The 26,230-nt window shown below is 40.2% G+C and overlaps 1 protein-coding gene across 8 annotated transcripts in view; it reads right to left on the reverse strand.

Annotated features, from left to right (window-relative positions):
* The window catches only part of MAP4 (microtubule associated protein 4), a 259,798-nt gene that overhangs the window by 209,491 nt on the left and 24,077 nt on the right, over positions 1–26,230 (reverse strand). The window lies entirely within an intron of this gene.

Raw genomic sequence — 26,230 nt, forward strand, 5'->3', positions numbered from 1 at the left:
TGTAAGTCTAGGAAGCAAGATGTACAGCAGCCTTCTATAAAGGCTAGCACTGTTCAAGTCATTCATAAAAAACGCCAGAAGGAACCATTGTAATCATCTAATCTGACCTCCTGCATAACACAACGCCATAGGATTTCAGTGATGTAATTCCTGTTTGAGCTAGAACATCTTTGTTAGAGAAACATGCAAACTTGATTTAAAATACTAGTGGAGAATCTGCCACAATCCTTGGTAAATTATTATAGTAGTCAATTATCCTCACTATTAAAATTTTGCACCTCATTTCTGGTCTGAATTTGTCTGGCTTCAATTTCCAACCACTGGATCTTGTTATACCTTTGTCTGATGGACCGAAGAGTCCTCTATTATCAAATCCCTGTTCCCTATGTAGGTACTTGCAGACTGATCAAGTCAACCCTTAATCTTCTCTTTGTTAAATCAGATCATGCTCCTTGAGTATCACTATAAGGCAGGTTTTCCAATTCTTTAATCATTTCATGGCTCCCTCTGAACCCTCGCTAATATATCAATATTCTTCTTGAATTGTGGATGACAGAACTGAGCAGAATATTCCACTAACATCTGCACCAGTGTCAAATACAGAGGCAATATAACCTTCCTACACATACTCAATATTTCCATGTTTATACATTCAAGGATCACATTAGCCCTTTTGCGTGCAACAGGGCACCATGATCTTCTATTCAGCTGATTATCCACCACAGCTTCGCAAGATAGAGTCTCCTGCAGCCGATATGTATGGCCTGCATTCTTAGTTCCCAGATGTACGACTTCACATTTGGCTGCTCTAAAGCATATTGTTTGCTTGTGCCCAAATGACCCAGATAGCTCTGTCCAAGTGACCTGTTTTCATTAACTACATCCCCCTACCTTTGTCTCATCTACAAATTTGGTCACTAATGATTATGTTTTCTATCAAGTCATTGATGAAAATGATCAACAGCATAGTGCTAAGAACCAATCACTGAAGAACCCCTCTAGAAACACACTATTGAATGACAATTCCCAGTTTATAATTACATTTTGAGACTTGTCAGTTAGTCAGTTTTTAATCCACTTAACATGTGCCATGTTGATTTATTTTGTATTATTCTAGTTTCTTAATCAAAATGTCATACAGAGCCAAGGCAAACGCCTTACAGAAATCCAAGTATATTACATCCACTCTATTATCTTTATCAACCAAGCTAGATCTCTGAAGAGATTACAAGTTAGTTTGACAAGATCTATCTTCTATAAAACTATGTTGATTGACATTAATTATATTACCTTCCTTTAATTCTTGACCAAGTTCTCTATCAGCTGTTTCATTATTTTGCCAATTAATTCATATGCACAGAACGTAAATTAAATTCAAACTGAACAAATGAAAGACAAAACAACTGCAAGAGACATCACTAAAGGTAAATTGATACTGGAATCTTGAGTCTTGGGTCTTGCTTGATGACATTAGAACACAGCATCAGAGTCAAATAAAAAATGTTGCTAACATGCCACTGCTTTAGAACCTATACCAACCATTCACCAACAACAGTTGCCTCGTGATTGTGTGTAGAATAAAACTGATCCAGAGCAATGAAAGATCAGAACACAAGCTAGCAAAAATAACGTTAGAACAATAGTACAAGAGCAGCAGCACTGGAGCAGCCATAAAAGAACAGAGCAGGTACAGAGCGGTAAAGTACTCAAGGAGGAGAAGCATCAAGAAAAGCATCACCCTTACTGCTAGTGCACTCTGCTAGCCAATACATGCAGAACATTAACATTCATTCTTCAGAGCGAAGGAGTCTTGCAAGACAGGCACCTGGAACTTGAGTAAAGAAGAGATGATTAGCTCAGCACTGTAACAGCTGACAGGAACACTCATGCACAAAACACACTCTCAAGATTTAGCTGATTTATACAGTGTTGCCAGCTCACAATTTTATCGTGATTCTCACAAAATTTTCTTCGAACTATGTTTCTAGCCCTCATGATTGCAGAGAAAAAGCTTGAATATGTGATCCAAGTGTACTCTAAGATTAAAAAGTCAGAATGTAAATAAAAAGAACTTATATTTTCCATGATTTCCATGATTTTGTGGAGCCTGATTTTTTTAAGCACTTGGTGCTGGCAATATTGCAGTCATGAACTGATAAATCAGACTGACTAAATTAAGTCATTGGATTAAATCTTGACCTCATTGAAGTCAATGAGAGCTTTACCACTGACTTCACTGAAACCAGGATTTCACCCATTTTCTTTGACAAAAGTACATTTACAGTAATTTCTTGCTATGAAAACTGCACTGAATGACAGTCTTCAATGTAATACAAATCAACCATCATATTTTGTCCCTTTGCTGTCAGCTGCCTCCAAAGCCCAAATTCTTCCAGTGGAAAAAAATAAAGCCAAGCTATTTTGTTCTAGGCCAGAGGCTCCCAAACTGCGGCTGATTACTAATGGTCCAGAGAGAACTGTATGGCCAAATGGTGCTGGCTCTCCTTGTTTCCAGCTGAAGCAAGCATAACAGATATAAAGGAAGAAGACCCAACAAAAGTAAATAGAATGTGATCAACACTTTTAGAAAAGAATGCCTCCCTTAATACACTGAAGAGAGCTAAAAACACACTAAGACTTTTTCCAGCATTACATTTCTATGTAAGCAATTGCTCAAGTTGCCAGAGATATGTAGGATTGTTAATGAGGTGTCCATAAGGACAATCTACACTATGAAAAATTTTGGGAAGTTCTAGGCAGTTTGCTCACCACTCTGGATTATTTCATATCTCTGCACAGCATTTTTTTCATGTGCTCACATTCAGGACTCAAAGTCCTGTAAGTAAGTGTTGTCACAGCAGATTGTACAACCAGGTAAATGTAAACACACGTGTAAATACCATGACACTTATAGAAATGCACTTTTGGAGTAACAAAGGAACAGCTGCATCCTGTCTCCAGTCACAGAGGGCAGGAATGGGATCATACAATCAACTGATGAAGTGCCAGTCAGAGCTAAAAGGCACTGAAATACTTGTGGCATAGTTTATCCCAGTCACTAATTGGTAAAGCTATTACCCAAAGGATTCTAAGATCTTTCACAGGGCAGAACTCTTATTTTATGTTAGTAATCTCTCCATTGAGGCAACTAAACATGAACCATTTATTTCTGTTCAGACAAGAGATAGGAATAAAAAGGCATCACAAATTATGTCATTCCACCCCAAAGCTCAAGGACACTTTCTGTAATTCCAGCTTTCATGGACAATAAAATTTAGCTGTTTTGCTTTTATCAGAATTGACCACGTCTAAGGGAAACTAATTGGAACCCATTTAGGAAAATATACTGAATGTTCTCTCAAAAGCTACAATAGTGTCACATTGAAGTTAATATCTTAACTTAAACAAATTCCAAGTTGGGGCTCTCACAGCACCCCTGCACATAGCGGGTCAGATCTTTAGCAGTGGATAGTTCACTGTCTTTAATGAAATTGCACCATTTTATAACAATTGAGGATATCACCCAATATCACTATTTATAGATAGGATCTGTGAAGGAATGTACTAGCCCTTTAAGGGTCAGCCAGGACTCTCAGTTTGGGATAATCAAGGAGGCTGCCTGCCCCACCTGGGACTTCCTGATTTAAAACAGAAAAAGGAAGTTGAGCAAGGGAGAGATACTGGAGACATCGAGCCAAACCCCCTTAGCTTGATGTATATAAATCCATGGTAACCCTACACATTGAATACAGTGTGCAGTTCTAGTCTCCTCATCTCAAAAAGATGTATTAGAATTGGAATCGGTGCAGATATAAGCAACAAAAATTATTAGGGGTATTGAACCACTTCCATATGGAGAAAGATCAAAAAGACGGACTTTTCATCTTAGACAAGAGATGACTAAGTGGGGGGATATTACAGAGGTCTATAAAATCATGAATGGTATGGAGAAAGTGCATAGGGAAGAGTTATTTACCCCTTCACATAACACGAAGACTAGGGGTAACCCAATGAAATTAACAGGAAGCACGTTTAAAACATACATAAGGAAGTACTTCTTCACACAATGTATAGTCAACCTGTGGAACTCAATGCCATGGGAAATTGTGAAGGCCAAAAGTATAAATGGTTTCAAAAAAGAATTAGATAAATTCATGGACAATAGGCTATTAGCCAAGATAGTCAGGGATGCAATCCCATGCTCTGGGTGTCCCTAAACCTCCAACTCCAGAAGCAGGATGACAGGGGATGGATCACTCACAATTGCTCACTGTTCTGTTTATTCCCTCTGAAGCAGCTGGCACTGGCCACTATCAGATAGGATACTGGAACAGATGAACCACTGGTGAAGTTTGGACTCTGAAGCCTTTATTTTTATTCAAACAGTATAGGATAATAAACCAATGTAATATTGGAGAAGAAAGCCTCTGGAGTTCTTAAGGAGTCTGGGAAAGGAAACTGGGGATGGTCTCAGCAGAGACCCATTTGCCCAGAATAGGTCACTACAGGACAGACACACCCATTTATTGCATCCAAAACATGCTAGGTGCTTTCCAGTCAAACAGTAAGATCCTATGACACACTTTTGACCTTGCCTTTTCTGGTACGAACACATAGCAACGTATGCATATAAGAATAATTTTAAAACACTATAACAAATAGATACTACACTGCACACACAATTCTCCCCAGGGGGAAGAGTACGAGAAAAAACGAACCACACAACATTTTAGTCATGTCATTTAAAGCACTACCAGAAGGCGCTCAGACACTGTGGTGATAAGGGAACTTATACAGAATTTTAGACCCCTACTTGAAGGAATTTACAATCAAAGGGTATGTCTATACTGACACCGGCAAAGTCGACACCGTCACATCGATCTTTCTGGATCGACTGAGTGGTGAATGTAGACCCGATCAATCGATCAAGAAGTCGACGCTTGTAAACCATCTCCTCAAGTGGCACAGTGCAGTGAAGATGGCGCGCAGAAGGGAAGCACAACAGTTGACGGGAGTTACACAAGTGACACAGAGTAGCTTGCGTAACTCCTGTTGACTGCCACCGAATCTTCAGGTAAGTGTAGAACAGGGCTTAGTCTTGCTGAATAGGGGTTTTATATTAATGAAAATGTGCTACATCTGTAGTAACAGTAACTGGTGGCATTAAACACAACCATAATGTTAAAATAAAATACCAAAAACTGCATTAATGTAAAACAGACCAAATGAGAATGCTAATGCAAAGCTGTAATACGTGGTGACACATAGAAGGTAAATTTGGTAAATCAAAATATATTTATTCTTAATTTATTAGTCACAAAACTACCTCCATATTTCAGACTATTGTTTGTTAACAATTCATCTCTACATTAAAGCATGTTGCTAAATATTTTGCAGATCCTTAGTATTCAGGATAGCAAATGCTTCCCTCACGTCTCATACTAGGGTTAGTTCTTTTCTGGCAACAACTGCCTTTATAGTCTGTTTAGGAAGAATCCTATATTGTCCCCAGGTGGTAGTGCTGCTGCTGCTGCCCATGCCACGTACTAATGAAATATCCCACCATCCCTTACTGAGTGGGGCTATCCAGAAAAAAGGGTGAAGCAGGGCCACCCACCCCCTTCCCCTCCCCCCACCCCCTCAAAAAAGTATTCCCTACACCCACCCCATGAAAGATCATAACTAGTCATTTAAATTAGATGGTACCTGACCCCATGAGTTTACAGTGTCTTTTAATGTTTGTGCAGCACCTAGTCCAATGGGATCCCAATCCAGACAGGTGTCTTTAGGTATTACAACAACAATTTACCCACTCATGCTCATTGTTTTCAAGTGACATTAGTGGTTCCAGCTGTCTTAGAGTTTTTAAAGAAGTGTAACAGACTTTCACTATCTAAATGGCATCCATTTCAGTGCAAATCAATGTATCGCATGGAGAATCTATAATCCATTTCATAGTATCAAATGCCATTACAGATTAGCCATGTTACCCTCTAAACTAAGAATATTTTCAATAGCCTCCAAGGGCATGAATCAAGACTGCCTGCTTGCTTTCCTATGTCCTGGAGTGATAGGAAGCATAGACCAATGATGCTTAAATTTCTGATGCCTTCCAGCCTTCATGCCTCTCCTCTCCCCACCTCTAAAACAGTATTTTCCTCTAGTGCTTGCTCTGCCTTACAGAGATCATGCATTGAGCATATTAAATGTGATGGCCATCTGGCAGAAAAGTTAAAAAGAAAGGAGGACAGCACAGCTGAAATTCTCCAGGCATAAAGCAGTGCTACTATCTCAAACATTATGGTGTTAGTCCAGACTTTTCTAAACCCTGACCCATCAAGCCATACAGAGGGGTCATAAAACCCACTGCCTATACCTTAATGCTACCCATCATATTTCTTCACAGGAGAAAGGACTTCAACCAAAATAGTATTAGCTACAAGTAGTCTGCAACAGCAACTTGGGAGACAGGAGAAACTGCTTCAACAGCCACTATTCCTTACCAGGGTTCCTTGTCAATTCTTGAACTCACCAAGCTCTTAAATCAAGTGTTTGTGCTAGAAATAGTGATTGTGTTTTCTGCAGATACTACCTCCAAATGTAGGATGCATTCTTGCACAAATTCAATTTACGGTTCCCACTCCTGCACAAGAAGACATAGATGAAGCTGACATTAGAGGACCTTAAATCTTGAAGAGGTCACCTTTCTAAGTGTTTGGCTAGAGCTTTTCCTTCCTCTCCACTGGAAGAGGAAACTCAGTCAAATGTAGGCTTGAAGCTTAAATGTGTCAGACTGGGACATAGGCAGTCAGACCTATTGGTGATAACAAATGGTGGCCAGGCCTAGTGGCAAGAACAGGAGTCAAGAGCCAGGAACCAGAGCTGGGGGCCAGAGCTGGAGACTGAGTCAGAAGTCGAGGGAAGGGTCAGAACCAGAGTTCATAGCCAGAGGTAGGGTGTAAAGCAGGGATCAGGAACAAGGCAGAAAGGCAAGAACCAAGAACAGTACAAGAAGGCCGGAATCAGGAACAATGCAGGGCTCAGGAGTCAGGCAAAAAGACAGGCTTCTGGGATTGTCCTAGTTTCTTCGACAATTTTGTGTGCCCCCCCTTCTGGCTTAAATAGTAAGTCTGAGCCAATCAGAGAGGTCTGATGTCTCCTCCAATCAGGAGATTTGTGGGAAGTGTCTATTCTACCGTGAGCTAGGGCTCACCAGTCCATACTCTGTGCTGATACCAGTGAGCTGACAGGTGGCGGGTGAGGTCTGAGGACTGTCTGGAGATCTGCGCACCTGGGTTCAAGATTCACAATCCTTCACAAAATGTTACAGAAATATAAAGAGTTTTCAAATGCTAAAAAGATCTTGTATTAAATGCCAAACCTGAGCAACCTTCCAGGGAAATCTTCATGGGCAAAAGTCAGCCTCACCTGGCAATTATGGTAAAAAATAAATGCATAGTGCTTCTCTTTTTGCCATTCAAAACTTTTCTTCTTAGAAATCAAAATCATCTTATGGGATTGTGGAACTTTCACTAAAGTGGAATCTGTACTATGAACAGCCATCAACTGAAGTCATGCTATTCCAACTGACTCCATAAATCAGACCATGGAATTAAGAACCTTTTCTCTCAAGTGGACTGATTTTCAATGTGTGCAAAAATTAGACAACATTCTCTGGCAATGTCCACGCTTCCTGCTTATGCAAGATAATAATCTTTTTGTCGAGATGGTCTAACCAAGCTGTTAGACACACACAAATGGACGTAAAAAGGTAAACTTAGTTTACAAAACCAGGTTACATCAATAGTCAAGCAGCTGCCCAAGCACAGTATTTTCATTGTGTCAAATGCTCTCCTACATGAAGCCCAACCTGCCATAGAAGGCACTGTCAAAATCAGGAATCAAACTTTGAATAATATTGTGCTGTGATCTACCTTCTAAAATTTCTAAACTGCCAGGGTAAAGATTAAATTTCATAAGGATTCTAAAGGGCAGGCCAATATCACATTGATAATTAACAGGTAAGCTCTTCAGCACCTGTGACCTTTGATTGCATAACCAACCAAAAAACTGACTACACAACAAGACAGCTAGAAAAGCACAAGACAAAAACAAACAGGCAGGAGAAAACAGCCTGAAAGGAACCAATCACAGACTGACAGTTCTAATAAAATCTGCAAGTCAGAGTGACTTTTCCAGACATTTGCCAAAAGCAAGTTTTGAATTTTTGTACTATGTTTATTTGTGCAACCTGAGGTAAATATGGCAATTACTAAAAGCATACCTTTCTTTAAAAACTCATTCATCTTCTATATAGTTAAGGCATTTTACTTAATTGTTGGGCTTAAAAAAAAAAGAAAGAAAGAAAGAATCCCTGCTGCAAGTTGGACTAAGCTAACAATCACATTTCTAATGTACTGTCTTTAGACACCTTTTACTCAGCCATGCTGAACTAGGTCTGCAAGCGTGCAAGTGAATTCACTGAAGAGCAAGAACAGAGCTTGGGCATTTGTACCATTTATGAAAGGTACAAAGTTTTATGAAGGCCCATCATGACTCTTCGGGCTCAACGGGTAGAAATCAACGGCTCCATGTCTAGTTGGCAGCCGGTAACAAGCAGAGTGCCCCAAGGATTGGTCCTGGGGCCAGTTTTGTTCAACATATTCATTAAATGATCTGGTGGACTGCACCCTCAGCAAGTTTGCGGATGACACTAAACTAAGGAGAGAGATAGGGACAGACAGACAGAGAGAGAGACGCTGAAGGGTAGGGATAGGATACAGAGTGAGCTAGACAAATTGGAGGATTGGCCAAAAGAAATCTGATGAGGTTCAACAAGGACAAGTGCTGAGTCCTGCATTTAGGACAGAAGAATCCCATGTACTGCTACAGACTAGGGACTGACTGGCTAGGCAGCAGTTCTGCAGAAAAAGACCACAGGAGTTACAGTGGACAAGAAGCTGGATAGGAGTCAACAGTGTGCCCTTCAAGTGTGCTAAAAAGGTTAACAGAATATTGGACTGCATTAATAGGAGCATTGCCAGCAGATTGAGGGAAGTGATTATTCCCCTTTAGTCAGCACTGGTGAGGCCACATTTGAAGTATTGTAGTGGGGGGCCAAAACTGGATACAAGGAGGATGTGGACAAATTGGAGAGAATCCAGGGAGGGCAACAAAAATAATTAGAGAGCTGGAGCACATGACTTATGAGGAGAGGCTGAGGAAACTGGGCTTGCAGAAGAGAAGAGTGAGAGGGGATTTGATAGCGGCCTTCAACTACCTGAAGGGATGTTCCAGGGAGGATGGAGCTAGGCTGTTGAACTAGGCTGTTTTCAGTGGTAGTAGAGGACAGAACTAAGAGCAATGGTCCCAAGTTGCAGTGGGGGTGGTCTAGGCTGGATATTAGGAGGGTGGTGAAGCACTGGAATGGGTTACCTAGGATGGAGATTCCACCATCTCCCTTATTGGTTTTCAATGCTTAGCTTGACAAAGCCCTGGCTGGGATGATTTAGTTGAGATTAGTCCTGCTTTGAGCAGTGGGTTGGATTAGATGACCTCCTGAGGTCCCTTCCAACTCTATGATTCTATGACTGTAGGTTGGATACCCTACCTATGAGAGCGTTATTTAGACATCACATTGTCCAGCAGCCCAACTATTCTATTTGGACAATAAAGAGAACAGAGATGGCTAGTCTTATTCTTCTAAAACAGAAATTTTTGGCTTTTATATAATAAAAATAAATACTGAATCACTTGTATGCTTCCGATGAGCTCAAAGTGCTTTATAAAGGTGGAAAAAGCACGTATAGATAATTAAATGGAGGCAGAGAGAGGTTATGTGATTTTCTCAGGCTCACACAATGAGTCCATTACACAACTGGGAGCAAAAGCCAGGCCTCCTGCTCCTGGCCTATGCCCACATAAATCAGTGTTAATAAACCTGTTGGTAAAGCATGTGGTACATCATCTATTTCATAAGGAGCTTTAACAACTGGAACCCAAGGCAGCTTGACAACACTCCCTCCTATACTAGTAGTGATACTTATCTATAAAATCTAATAAAGGGTTCAATTAAACTAAAAATGGATTGATGTCTCCATCTCTTCCCTTTCCACCTCAGAATGCATATCTAAGTAGGTTTGTAAGAGTAATACAGCTATTGCTGTTAATACTCCTAAAAATTAGAGATTTAGCCATCTTGCTAAACTCACCCCTAAAGACAATTTGCCAGTGTACAAGTCCCATCCTATAGTTCACAGGAAGAAGGTCAAACCTCCCCAAACAGGACAACTTACTACAGATGTTTACCTCTTGCAGAAATTCCAGAACTGTGCCACAATGAGTTTTCCATTAACAAGGAACTTAAGGAGAGGGTTACTACATCAACTCCTCCCTGGGTGTGGTAAGATCAAGGATCAAAGCCCTCCATAGAATCAGTGGAAGAAAGAAACCTTGGGACTGACCTTTTCAGCTCTTCTCTCTTTTACCCAACCTCTGTTTTCCTGATCTGTTGCAGGCAGTCAACTCTATTTTGACAGATGTTCCTTACCTTAAAGCTTCCCCCTTTTTTGCTTGAGTAGCAAAATTATTGTCAGGCTTTAGAATTACTGAAAAAACTAATCTGAAAGTATTCTTCCCATAAAAGGATCAGATTTTCCAGAAGCTGCGGAAATATGTTAATAAAGATGGTTCAGGACAGCCATCCAGAAATCCCTTGCTGGAAGAACTAAATGAAATTTACCGCAAAGTCTCCAAAACCAGCTTGTTTTTAACCACATGTATTCGAGCCAAGGAGGGATGGGAGGAAATATGGATTAGACTGTGAACAGACAACACCTGCTATATCTGTAGGGTTTGCATCAGCACTATGCGGGAATGGGATGACTGCTTGGTAATAGATTTAGGTGTCAAGCCAAAAATTCTGGGTGCCAGATCTGTTGAGAAACTGAAGTGCTACATTCAGGCACTTTCTTTACACAGACACTTGTGCAGCAGTGGAAGCTCTCCAGGGCAAGGTTCCCTATCCTTATTTGCCTCACATACCTTATGACCTTTAAAACAAGCCTCACCTTCACTAAACTCTCCCTTTTTCCACTATTTCCCACCATTCTTACCATAGGTGCAATGTAGGGAAAGGCACCAATAGCCAATGTAATTTTAACTAGCGGGGCTCAAAAGTGCCACCTTCTCAAGATAATCAGTGTCCCAGAGAGAGATGTTTGAAGCAACTAAGTTTCAGTAAGAAAGGATATGAACAGAAAAGCTGTCCCTCTTGAATGTATTGGTAGAGAAGAAGCCTCCCATACCAATGCCCTTCTGCAGCCATGGATTGTAGAGAATGTGATCCCATCCGGGGAAAATGAAGTCCAAAAAATTGCAAGTAGACTTATGATTACATACTTCAAGCTTTATAAAATGGAGAGAAAGTTCTCCCAAGAAAAACTTCTGGATTCTGAAAAAGATTTCTGCTCAACATGGTAGTTAGTTCTAGAGGCAGGGGTTTGGTACCAGTATCTGAGGAGCTTACCATCAATATTAGCTGAAATGTGCCAAGCAACAGCCAAAACAACACGTGGTTCAGCTGTTACTTTAAAGAGAGGATCAAGAAGGCCACCAATAAATTGGCTGCTATTCTATTTCAGAAGGAGAAAAGGTTAGTTATCCTAATAAATTAAAGTTGTTTTTTTGTAAGAAGGAACACAGACACGATCTTTGGCTAATAGTGAAAAAGTAGAGAAAAGTAGGTGATATAGAATTTTTTATTGGACCAACTTCTGTTGGCGAGAGAGAGAGAAGCTTCCAAGCCAAACAGAGCTCTTCTTCAGAAGAAAAATTGGTTCAATGAAAAAACCTACCTCACCCACCTTGTGTCTCATATATCCTGGGACTGACATGGTCTACACTACAAACAAGAGTGAGAAAGTAAGTTCAACATAACTAACCTACATTGAATGAATACTAGTATAGAATACAGAAGAAATACTGAGATTTCAGAAGTAGTGCTAACAGGAAAGGCTTCTTATGCAAGTTATACACTAATATAGAGGAGTGGTTCTCAACCTATTTACGATTGTGAGCTGCATCCAATACTACCTATATGGCCCTGATGTCGTCACATATGCCTCAACTGTGTGCTGATTGGACCGCAAGCAGCCCACGGGCCGCAGGTTGAGAACCACTGATACAGAGACACATCAGCAAGCCTGTTGGTGTCCCAGATACCGTACTACCGACTGGACACCAAGAACTCAAAGCTAAACTCAAACTGTTTTATTGACTAGACTCTCCTCCCTCTGGCTAGCCAACAGCAAAAATACCAGAGGAAGATAATACAATGGATACAGAGCTGATTAAGAAATTAACTTCTAATCACATAGCCCAGGTTACTTTAATCTCAAGTGTATTTGATCTGCTTGTTTCACAATACAGCACACGCTGCATAGACTGAGCCAAATCCAGGACTATGATTGTAAGTTTTAATAGCTAGTTGCTCCAGTTTAATCATTTATAGCTAAATTGAACAAATGACCATTTTGGTTACCATTAAACCATCATCAGTAACTGGACCAAACTAGAAAGTTCTTACCATTCAGTCCTCTTATGAACATCAAGAAGCTTTTCTTCATTATCACTACTAGACAGGAATCAAAGAACATTTAGAAATATTAGAAGATTCCACACCAAAGAGGAAGTTAAATCTTGCAGTGTAAATAATTCCAAAAATATACATCCCAATTTCCTGGGAACTATACTGTTTTCTCAGAGCTATTTTTGACCCACTCTTCTCCCTCCACATCCTATCTGCAAACAAGGCATTAATTACCATATTTATGCCACCAAACACACAAATTGGTAATTTGGTGAAATGATGATAATCAATGGGACACAGTAAATACAAGAGTACAAAAAATATATAGGAATGACAGAATAAGTCATGCTGGTAGGGGAGTGGCACTATATATGAAAGAAAGCATAAAGTCAAATATAGCACAAATCTTAAATGAACCAAACTGTACCACAGAAACTCTATGGATAGTAATTCCATGCTTGAATAAGAAGAATATAGCAGAAGCGATATACAACCGACCACCTGACCAGGATGGTGATGGTAACTGAAATGCACAAGGAAATATAAATATAAAAAACAATAACGGGGGATTTCAGCTATATCAACTCAGGACAGCATGCAGAGATGAAGTTTCTTGACACCATAAATGACTGCTTCTTAGAGCAGATAGTCCTGGAACCCACAATAGGATAGGCAGTTTTTTATTTAGTCAAAATGAAGCACAGGATCTGGTCTAAGAGGTGAATATATCTGAACTGCTTGATAATAGCAACATAATACAATTAAATTTAGCATCCATGTGGAGAGGGAACACCAAAGAAGCCCACAAGAGTAACATTTAATTTCAGAAAAGGGAACACAAAAATGAGGAAGTTAATTAAACAGAAAAAAAAGGTACAGTACCAAAAGTGAAATGGCTGCAAGCTGCATGGACATCTTTTTTAAAACACCACCAAAGAATCAAATTAAATGTATATCCCAAATTAAAAAAATAAAACGATGACCCAAAGAGTGCCACCATGGCTAAACAACAAAATAAAAGAAGCAGTGAGAGGCAAAAATGCCATTCTTTTTAGGTGATAAATCTGTGGAACCGTCCCACACTGAGGTATCATTAGAGGAAGTTTTGGAACAAATTGATAAATTAAACAGTAATACGTCACCAGCACCAGATGGTATTCACCCAAGAGTTCTGAAGGAATGCAAATGAGAAATTACTGAACTACTAACTGTGGTATGAAATCTACCACTTAAATGAGCTTCTGTACCAGATGACTGGAAGATGGTTAAAAGTGACACCATTTTTTTTAAAAGGCTCCACAGGCGATCGCAGCAATTACAAGCCGGTAAACCTAACTTCAGTACTATTGTTTCAACCAATTATTCTCGTAAAGAAAAGAATTATCAGACACATAGATGAACATGATTTGTTGGGGAAGAGTCAACATAGTTTCTGTAAAGGGAAATCATGCCTCATCAATCTATTAGAATTCTTTGAGGAGGTCAAACAAACATGTCAAGAAGGGTGACCTAGTGGATATAATGTACTTGGACATTCAGAAAGCCTTTCACAAGGTCCCTCACCAACCTTAAGCAAACTAAGCAGTCATGTGACAAAAGGAAAGGTCCTTTCATGGATCAGTAACTCATTAAAAGATAGGAAGCAAAGGGTAGGAATAAATGGGCAGTTTTCAGAATGAAGAGAGATATATAATATGTCCCCCCAAAGGTCTATACTGGTACCAATTCTGTTCAACATATTGAACAAAAGATCTGGAAAAAAGGATAAACAGTGAGGTGGCAAAATTTGCAGAGATGATACACTCCCAATAGTTAAATCCAAAGCCGAATGTGAAGAGTTACAAAGGGCTCTCACAAAACTGCATGACTGGGCAACACATTGGCAGGTGAAATTCAATTTTGATAAATACAAACTGATGCACATTGGAAAATAATCCCAATTACAGTAGAACTTCAGAGTTATGAACACCAGAGTTACGAACTGACCAGTCAACCACACCCTTCATTTGGAGCCAGAAGTACAAATCAGGCAGCTGCAGAGAAAAAAAAAAAGCAAATACAGTACAGTACTGTGTTAAATGTAAACTACTGGAAAAAAAAGGAAAAAGCAGCATTTTTCTTCTGCATAGTAGTGTTTCAAAGCTGTATTAAGTTAATGTTCAGCTGTAAACTTTTGAAACAACAACCATAACGTTTTGTTCAGAGTTACGAACAACCTCCATTCCCGAGGTGTCCGTAACTGAGGTTTATATGAATACATATAAAATGATGGGGTCTAAATTAGCTGTTTCCAAGATCTATCTTGAGTGGTCCCATTGGGGATAGTTCTCTGAAAACATCCACTCAATATGCAGCAACAGTCAAAAAAAGCTAACAGACTGTTAGAAGCCATTAGGAACGGAACAGAAAAGACAGAAAATATTATAATGCTTCCATATAAAGCCATGGTATGCCCACATCTTCAATCTTGTATTCAGATCTGGTTGCCCCATCTTAAAAAGAGATATATTTAAGGCCCTACTTCATTTGTAATATTGCGGATCCTGCGGTATTAGGCTTCCACCACAATTTTGATTTTAATTAGCTTACTTTGCACAGTTCACAATTTTGCATATATTTTGAGGTTTGCAAAGCACTCCCCCCGCCCCCAAATCATCAATACAGTAGAACTGCATTTATCCGAGCTGACAGTGGCGGGGCTCTCACTGCCAGCCCCGCACATTAGTGAATAATGTAGTTGCAGCAAAATTTCCAGTTAACATAAAAATTAGCAGGCATAACGGTGTTCCCAGCAAATTTTTCTTAAACATGTGTCTGAGGCTTTTCCAAATTACAATCAATAAAGGTCCATTATTATTTTTCAACACCTTGTCCGCAACTCAGCCGCAATTATTTGCCAATCATCCTGTGATTCAAATAAGGCCTTACATATATTAGAATTGGAAAAGGTACTGAGAAGGGCAAAATGATTAGGGGGGTAGGGAACAGCTTCCCTATGAAGAGAGATTTATAAGACGACTGGGACTTTTCAGCTTGGAAGAGAGAAGATTAAGAGGGGAAATGACAGAGGTCTATACAATCTTGACTGGTGTGGAGAAAGTGAATAAGGAAATGTTATTTACTCCTTCACATAACACAAGAACCAGGGGCCACCCATTGAAATAATCAGGAGCAGATTTAAAACAAACAAAAGGAAGTACTTCTTCAGACAACGCACAGTCAGACTGTGGAACTCATTGCCAAGGCCACAACTATAACCAGGTTCAAAAAAGAACTAGATTAGTTCATGGAAGATATCCTATATGATCAGGGATGCAACCCCATGCTCTGAGTGTCCCTAGCTTCTGACTGCCAGAAGCTGGGAGTGAATGACCGGGAAAGGATATCACAAAAAATTGTCCTATTCTGTTTATTCCATTTGAAGCACCTGGTATTGAACACCATCAGAGACAGGATACTGGGCCAGATGGACCATTGGTCTGACACAGCATGGCCATTCTTTTATTCTTAATCTACCTCTATTCTGGATCTCTTTCCTTCATCCAAAGTAAAACCTTAGCATATCTTTCTGACATGTCCTCACAGCCAACCAACTAAAACTTAAAAGCCAAATCAGAACTTCTGAAATCCTCCTCCTCCTTCACAGTGGAGACCACCACCACCATCACTATTGCTCAAGCCCTTAATCTTTGCTGCTTCTTTGACTTGGCCTTCTCTTCACTCTCACATTCTTCCAGCACTTAATCTCCAAATCCAACCTTTCCTCTGCCCAAATGGACAAATCAATCGTGCAAACCCTGATCATCTCATGCTTTAACTAATGTAATCACCTCTCCAACCTCTGAGTCCAATCTCACTCTCTTGAAATGCATCCAAATTTATGCTAAATTAATCTTCCTGATTTAGAATTTTGTCATTCCTGTATCGCTCCCTCTACTGGCTCCCCTTCTCCTACTACAGACAAACTTCTTATTCTTACTTTCAAAGGAAACTTAGTTTAGCTCTGCTTTGTCTGACTCAATCTTATTGTAAGGTCAGCTCCTGTCTTCACTCCACTAGTAATGCCATCCTCAATTGCCAAAATCTCTTCTTCTGCAACAAGCATATTAATAGTCTCCCATGCTGCCCCTTGCAAGTGAGAAAATCTTCTAGTCAAAACCCATGAAGGAGGATATTGAAGTGGCTTTAAGTCCCCCATCCCAAACTTCACCTTTCTAATACAAAGTAAAGTGCAACCTGATAAATGCTATGCAGGCAGCAAGTTGCACACACTGCTCTTGATTGGCTAAGAAATGCAAACATCCTATTGGTTAACCTGTCTCCCACATCTGGACTTGTTTGTCTCAGGCACCTGTTATGTCTTTTCTTTTAGACTGTAATCTCTTTGAGACAGGGATTATAGTTTTCTATATGTTGGTACAGCACCTAGCACAACGGTCCCTGACATGGTGGGCCTCCTTGAGATGCTATCATAACATAGGCTTGATCTACACTACAGCATTAGATCGACAAAGCTGCTTAGGTTGACCTAATCATGTCAGTGTACACACTACAACCTTGCTCCCTCCAGTGTAAGTGCCCTACTACACCAATATAATAACTCCACCGCCACAAGAGGCGTAAGGCTTATGTCAGTGTAGTTAGGGCGACAGTGTGCGTGCATGCTGCAGGTTACTTACTTCGGCTGTTAACTACCATTTTTGTCAATGCCAGGACCCCATGCTAGAGCCTAGAGCCCAGAGCCCAGCTGCCCCCGAGCTCCCTGCTCTTTGGGGGAGAGTGAGGAGACTTGGGGCAACACCTGGGCTTCCAGAAGGAAGTTGGGAGCCTCGGGGCAGCGGGGAGCCAGGAGCCTCAGGACAGCCAGGCTCCCAGCAGGGAAGGGGAGCCGGATGTCCAGGGGGGCAGCACAGCTGGAAGAGAGGAGCCAGGCAGGTGCAGAAAATTGCAAATTACCCTCAACAAGAAAGAATTTGCGAAAGGTGAACATGGACCCTACTCCCCTAGAGTTACACCTGTTTAAAAAAAAAAAAAAAAAGATTCATACAGAAAGGACTATGAGCTCATGCTGAAGCACTTCTGCCTGATGTCAGAAGGTATGGTATTCACTTTTGCCACAAACACCTAGTTACAACATACACAGAATTTAATTCAACAGCTCCATTATAAATTAAACCAGGTTAGTTTTAATAGAGCATGCCTATAGTGCTCTAATGATCTACCTACAGTGGTAGGTTAGAGGCCAGGATTTCCAGTTCAGCTGGAACTTGGAGGAGACTGCCTTTGCAAGTGACATGTTGCCATGGTGAGAGTTTTAAAGCAAAACTGAGTAGAAAGAATCTGAACTGCTAGAGATGCATTTCACTATATTTTTAAGTCAGCATGAAAATTCATGAAATTTAAACAAATCTACTTATGTTTTCTAAGTTGATGCTTGCTAATTTGCATAAGTGCTAGTGCCAGAATTGCTAGTTAATATCTCTTCATTTATATACAAGTCTCTTGTAGAGGTCATAATCCTCTTCTAATATCACCATTTCCACAAGTGCAGGCTGCCTAAAGACAAAGACGATTAGGCCCTGTTAGTATAAATGAGGGGATGACAGTGAGGAAGGGTTGCATATCTATAGCCCAATTTCCAAAGTTGCTGCTGACGTCAGCAGGAATTGCAGGTTCCAGCACTTCTGAAATCAGGCTACCACACTATATGCCAAGAGTTTCAGAATAAAAAATGCAACTGAAATCCAGGGTCTCTTTAAATTTGAGTACATTTAGTGCTTGTTAAAGATCCTAGTTAAACACAGGACTGGCAGAGCACAAGTAGTATTAAAGCATGCTTCCTCACACTGGCATGTAAAAGTGCATCAACCCTGACCGGAAGGACAGTCATCAGATGCCATCCAGCAGATAGCAGTATCCAAGCAGTACAAACCTGGCTTAGATTCAAGCTAACAGTTTAGAGGTTAAGGGCTCCAACTGATAAGTTTTACTTGCATTTTTACTTCTAACCACAAAATCACTCATTCAGACTGAATTCTGATGTCCAGTTATGTTCCCAGATAGACAAGTGTCACCATTTGTGCAAGTCACGTTAACAGATTTAAGGGTATCCTAGTATTCGGGTTATTCAAACTGCCCTACAAAGCACTAAATTCTTTGGTCAACTAGAAATCTGGTCAACTAAACATGGAAGGTACAGCTGCACTAAACTGTTAGGGGATCCAGCTATAACATGGATGCCCCATGACTTGTCTAAGTGAACTCTGGGGCTGAACTAGATTTTAAACCATGTCCCTGCAACATGCAACCAGCTCTGGCCAAGGCCATCACTCCAGAAGGAAACACAGATAAACTCAGTTTACACTACAAGACTTTATCATTTTAAGGGATGTAGATTGTAACCAGGTGCCTTACTTATTTTTTTTAAGCATACACAAGTCCTAAATAAGGAGCATTACAAACTAGAACCATCTGTACAAAAAGAAGCAGCAGGGCTGGATTATGGAAGTGAAAAGCACTACATTCACCACAATATAGCCTCCACTGTGGCCCTACACTCATGCTGCTGGCCCTATCTCCACTTGGAGCGGCCACGAACACCCTACCAGAGAGACCAGGGGAGCAGCATGGGACCCCTTTTCCCTCTCCAAGGCCAGCAGAGGTCCTCATCCATCAGGTGCAACAGGATCAGCAACAAATGTTCCTCTTTCTCCTTAAGAGCGACGGTTGGCAGCAGGAATCAGGAGAAGAAAAAAAAACATTTGTATTAATCAGGAACCTTGTGCTAATCAGATTGGACTCCATGATCTCTTGAAAATTACAACACTGTCCATGAAGTAATACTGCAGTATCCTGAAAACCAATACCTGCTTTTACATTTAGTCTGAGATATGCTGAAAGTGTAATGCAGCATTTGTATCTGGATTTCTGTGTTAATTTACTGATTGCAAAATGTAGTGAAAATGAATCAATGCTACATAGATGCTAGGGATTACCATGGGCACCTGTTTCCTTCCTTTGGAATTTGCTGCTAAGACCATAGCTGCTGCTTCTCATGAAATACTATCCTCCCTCAAAGAGGAGCCTGAATCAGTGGAGGATGGCTCAGTATTACTCTGGCACACTTGAGTTTCATGGAGTTCAGTTTACAGTGCCTTTTTTCTCTATTACAGTAACTAGATATTAGAGTCACTGTTCAGCTCTTACACTAGCACTTTAAGGTATTATCAAAACAGCCAGGTAAAAACCGATTAGAAACACCTGATGCTCCTCACTTGTTACAGGTCAATGAAAGTCCCCACAGGATGCCAAGAGCCTCATGCAAGTTACTTCCCCAGATAAATGAAAGAGGGAAACAGTAGCTCATCTTCTATCAAGAACAATAGCTTAACTGTAGGGAATTCTCCATCTTTGAACATTGTTTTTATTTGGGCTATGTCTAGACCAATGAGGACAGAAATTACAGATGTGACAGCCCACGTGGAAGGTGTTCTCTCATGTGAGCATCACTAGTGATAGCTGAATTCATTTAACTTATGATCCTTACAAACTTATTCCTTGTATGTAACTTCTTCCTCACATGTAACATAAGAGACAGGCTACCCCCAGATGCAGGATACATGCTGCCAACCGCCAATGCATTTAACACAGGAAGAGAAAAGAAATCAGGAAGTCTGTAATTTCCCATGCATGAAGATTATAACAGGTTCAACAGCTCCATTTCCTAGCATGACTGTCACCAACATCCTCACCTCCATAAGGAAGACAGACAAAAAAGCTGGCACGAGGACTTACACTTAGTCAATGGATTAAAAGCCCAGAGTCAGCACTAAACTAAACTAGAGAAGTAAATCTCATTTTAGATTTAGTTAGTAGAATGAAATACAGATACCTACTGCATTTTTAAGACTAGTGAAAACATGCTCCTCCATTTAGCTCAACTCTACACTGCAAGATGTAAAATGCTTTGTCTTTGTCAACTGTTTCAGTTCTGAAAAAAGCTATTTCAACAGCTACAACTTAAGTCAGCAACGTAGCCTTAGAAGTCAGCTCGCATAATGAAAAACAATATCAGTACCTAGTCTGGAGACCGTCTTTCAAAGCAGAGTTAATAAAAGTTACACACCCATCACAGTGACAAAAAATTGTATTACTGAAATTATTAGGTCAATTCTTGGAGACTGTTAGAACATGGCTGCATTTTGCAAGTATACTGAGGAGCTGCTATTCAAATACTTTAATTGAAGGCAATGCACATTTGCAATTGCTATACACAATAACGTTAAAGAAGTCTACATTGTCTGAAGATCACTCCAAGATGCAATACACACAACCAGGTATAAGGGAAGACTATAGAAAGACTTTAGGGAACTTAAAGTACCAGGCAAATAAAGTTCAAAGGCATGGGAAGACATATACAATATTTGAGAACACTAGTGAAGATTGGAATTTTAAAAATTAGCCTGCTGTGAAAAACTACTGCACGAGAAAAATTCCATGTTGGGCGAGTGGGAAGAAGGGAAAATAAAAAAAGGTCAGACTACTGTAGTTAGCTAGCTTTATGTCATTAACACACGTAGTCATGCAAGCTGAAGGCAAGTGTTTCCAAGGCATAAATATGCCCTTTTCATCTGCTTTTCCCACAACTGTCTCAGTGCCTTTTTCTATGCTGTCCCCTAAGCCTGAACAGGCCCTATCCCGGCCCACAAAGCTACTACACCCTCTGCTCATTCAGATCTCTCCTTTAAACATGTAATTTTGTTTTACTTATTGACTCACTTGTGGGTATTTAAAAAGATAGAATTTGCGTCATAATCAGCATATGCCTAGTTACATGCTTTTGCTGCAGTTTACTCCTTTCTCACTCCATTTCCTCCCTATTGTTCATTACTGTCACTAGTAGAGTCACATCTAAAACCAGACTTCACTGTCTGGGGCAGGAACCATTTCTATTTGTTTAAAAAAAAAAATGCCTAGCACTTTGAGGTGCTGTAAAGATTGACCCTTGCAAGTTGCTGCTAATAAAGCTATTCGTGCCTCTCCCTCCACACTCCTAGCCTTACGTATGCTTTATTAACAATCAACACAACCCCTGAAGGAAGCAAGGAAGTATTTCCCCTATTTCAAGAGATTGAGAAACAGAGATTAAGTGTTTCATTGCCAGGGTGCTGAGCAATTAGAACTTGGATGTTCCTGCTCAAAGCACATCTCATTTGTTTAGCATCACAGTTGGCCAAGGTCATTATGAAAGCCTTTACCATCTCTGAAGAATCAAGCTTTGGCCACTTTCAGAGATAGCATTACTGACTTAACAAATGGTCTTGATTACCAGTTCTATTCATTCCCTCTGAAGCACCTGGCACTGGCCACTTTCAGAAGACAGGATACTGGACTAGATGGACCATTGGTCTGACCCATTATGGCCGTTCTGATGTCTGACAGAAAATTCTAGAAATAAGAACAACCAGAGGCTTGCAGCAAGTGTTGCCATTTAAAAAAAGCTAGTTACGATAGGATGTTACATTTTAAATGTTAAAAAAGGGAATGGAAGATAGAGGAAAGACCAGCCAGATTTTCTCATTCCGTGACGGGCTTTAAAAACAGACTGGTTCATTTCAGCATAGGATGTTATAACAACATCCGATGATGACTGGGTCACATTACTAACAAGACAGATTGATGCAAGCAGACTCTTTACACAGGGATACATTATACTGTATCTGTAGCAGACAGAGCAGAAATACACCCCAGAAGATAGATTTAGAATGAGTTATTTTAGAAGGCCTCTGTCCCCCCACATCCTCACCCAGTCACATTATGGCAAACAGCAAAATAGAAACAACCTTCATTTTCTGTTTGTCTGCAATTATGTCCATTTTGTCAGAATAGCTTTGAAAAATAATTCAGATCTTACCTGTAGATATTTTGTTGCATCTCTGCAAATAATCGTCTAATAGAGCCTGATCTTGTTACAAGAAAAGAGACAGATTGTGATTTTCCCTAGTTTCTCTGATGAGTCAGTGTCCTGAAAGAATCTTCCAAGAACAACCTACTTAATTTTGCTGGAAAAAAGATGACAATTTCAGTTTATCAGTGCTTTCTTTCCGTTTGGTCTGCAGGTAGGCACACTCCAATCAGAGAAGATAGGATACCTTTTTATGTGTCATGTCCTTAAGTTTGAGCTGTAGTCAGTCCTCTCTCCAATTTATATAACTGTTCTCCCAAACACTGGCTCAGTGCTTATCAAGGAGAATCTCCTAGTAATGCTATCTGCTCTCTCACTGTGAAGACAGGTCATCAGCAGTTTGCAAGGTAAAAACAGTGCTATATGCAATCATTTTATTCTCTAAGAAATAGTATTTTGGTCATCCAGCCTAGATTCAAACTTTTTGTTTCCTTTTAAAACATCTGATTTTAAAGCTACTTGTGTATTCTTTGTTCATGATGCACAGCCAGACCACCATATAACATCATACTCTGAAGAGACTAATATAGCATCAGAGTCCCACATTTATTGTCTCAATTGTTTCAGGTCATATTTGCCAAATGTACAAGTTGATCTTTTCATTAATCACAAATTGATCTTGGGATCAGGAAGTCAAGCTGGTTTCTTTCTGAGTTGTGCATCATTACCAATAACATTCCACGGCTAGAACTGTGTAAAAATATTTTTTTTTGCCACCAAAGCAGACAAAAGCAACTATTACCATATACAAGGACAGGAGTCGAGTAAGAGGGTGTTACTTTTAATTGGGTAATTTTTCCAACCACAGACACTCCAAAAGTTCTGTGCTTATTTTTAAAAAGCATTTAACTTCACCTTTAACATTAGATCCACCTATGAAAATGAAAGGTGGATAAAGAACTGGTTAAAGGGAAGACTACAACGGGTCATACTGAAAGGTGAACTGTCAGGCTGGAGGGAGGTTACTAGTGGAGTTCCTCAGGGATCGGTCTTGGAACCAATCTTATTTAACCTTTTTATTACTGACCTTGGAACAAAAAGTGAGAATGTGCTAATAAAGTTTGCGGATGATAAAAAGTTGGGAGGTATTGCCAACACGGAGAAGGATCGGGATATCATACAGGAATATCTGGATGACCTTGTACACTGGGAGTAATAGAAATAGGATGAAATTTAATAGTGGAAAGTGCAAGGTCATGCATTTAGCAACTAATAAGAATTTCTGCTATAAGCTGGGAACGCATCAGTTGGAAGTGACAGAGGAAAAAACTTAGGTGTATTGGTTTAATCACAGGATGACTATGAGCCACCAATGTGATGTGGCTGTGAAAAAACTAATGCAATCCTTGGATGCATCAGACAAGGTATTTCCAGTAGAGATAGAAAAAAGTCTTAGTACTGTACCGTTATACAAGGCACTGGTGAGACCTCATCTGGAATGCTGTTTGCAGTTCTGGTCCCTATGTTTAAGAAAAATTAACTCAAACTGGAACAGGCTCAGAAAAGGGCTACTAGGATAATCCGAGGAATGGAAAACCTGCCTTATGAGAGGAGACTCAGAGCTTTGCTTGTTTAGCCTAAGCTAAAGAAGGTTATGGGGAGACAGGATTGCTCTCTATAAATACATCAGAGGGATAAATACCAGGGAGGAGAGGAATTATTTAAGTTCAGCGCGAATGTGGACACAAGAACTAATGGATATAAAACTGGCCATCAAGAAGTTTAGACTTGAAATTAGATGCAGGTGTCTAACCATCAGAGGAGTGAAGTTCTGGAATAGCCTTCCAAGTGGAGAAGTGTGGGCAAAAAGCCTAGCTGGCTTCAATACTGAGCCTGATAAATTTTGGAGGGGATAGTATGATGGCAATTGAGTGATCTTTGACTACTGGTGGTAGATATGCCAATGGCCTGTGATGGGACGTTTGATGGGGTGGGTTCTGAGTTATTACAGAGAATTCTTTCTTGGGTGTGCGGCTGGTGAGTCTTGCCCACATGCTCAAGGTTTAATTGATCACCATATTTGGGGTCAGGAAGGAATTTTCCCCCAGGGCAGATTGGCAAAAGTTCAGGGGGGGGGTGGGGGGGGGAGGTGTTCGGGGTTCGTTCACCTTCCTCTGTAGCACAGGGCATGGCTCACTTGCTGGTGGATTCTCTGTACCTTAAAGTCTTTAAACCATGATTGGAGGACTTTCATAACTCAGTCAAACGTCAGCGGTTTATTACAGGAGTGGGTGGGTAAAGTTCTGTGGCCTGCATTGTGCAGGAGAGATCAGACTAGATGATCATATTGGTCCCTTCTGACTTTAAGAGTCTATGAGAACATTTTAAGGATAACTGGTGGAAAGCACAGTATTTTATTGCCACCCACGAAATCCCAGTTAAGCAGTGAATTGTACCACTGAACAAAATTCCATCTATTCAGAACTTCTACTAAGAGACAAGGCAATAGAATTTCAATCAGGAATAGTTCCAGTTGTTACTGTCCAACGAACAGTGGAAAAGTCATTTATCAAAAGTTTCATTTCAAGATGATGGAAGACCTGGCTGAAAGGTCACAGAAGTGCAAATAATTAATTTAACATTTTGTTCGCTCTTTTCATGCATGCTGAACTCACTGTACATTGAAGATGATCATGAGCAGGGGGTTGGACTAGATGACCTTCTGAGGTCCCTTTCACCTCTAATGTTCTATGATATGTTAGCATGAAACATGATTACAATAGCTAAGACATTGAAGTATTTTACAAACATTACTTTTCATAAATGTTAACACCAGAAGGGGCCATTAGATCAACTAGTCTGACCACCTATATAAAAGAGGCCTCACAATACAATACCCTTATGAGATAAATTCTATCCCTATGCTAAAGATGGGAAAACTGAGGCTGAGAGACTACATGACTTGCCATTCCATGCTTTTTAGCTAAATGTAATAGCCCGGTTTGAAAAACATGGGAAATCGGCTCCACTAAGTTAACATATGTCAGGGAGCTCTATTCTGTTTATTCTACTTCTCTTATACAATCCATATACATTAGTTAGTGACATTCCAACAAAACCATTAGAAAGGTGTCAGGCAAGCCTTATATTCATAGAAAAAATATTCTTACCCCTTCTTGACCCTTGGTTCTTGTTCCTGAAAGCTCCTTCAACTGAAGGGAGCAGGTACTTTCTGTACCATTTACCTGCTGCCATACAATGCTAGTATTTCAGCCTACATATGAATCTCAATTCTGAAACATTACATTGATCAAATAGACTACTCTGTGGTCAGCCAGCTCGACATACTTTTGTTTCAGCAAATAGTTGGAGCATTGCACATTACTCCAATTGGTCACTGGAATGAGATCATTCCTAATAGCCAACTTTATCAAAAAGCTTTTTGTTGTGAGCTGCTATACCTCAGAAAACAAGCTCCATTTTTAACACTAAGCACTAAGAGGAATTCTCAGAAGAATTCGCTTTACCACCCAAAAATTACTCAGAAATCTCCACATTTCTGCCTCTTTCATAACTCCATTAAAACGACAAATAGCTACTAAAAGTCACGTCAAGTGGATGGAATTCTTATTCCAGCTCCATGTTTTTTTTGACCAGACACAAACTCCCAGGCGCCGCAACATTGCTTTGAATTGCAGTAGTGAGTGCAGTAGCTCTTAAACCTCCTGATGCTGACC

Source organism: Emydura macquarii, unplaced genomic scaffold, assembly GCF_026122565.2.
Source record: "Emydura macquarii macquarii isolate MOO-44397 ecotype Brisbane River unplaced genomic scaffold, CSIRO-AGI_Emac_v2 contig_973, whole genome shotgun sequence".
Lineage (NCBI taxonomy): Eukaryota > Metazoa > Chordata > Testudines > Chelidae > Emydura > Emydura macquarii.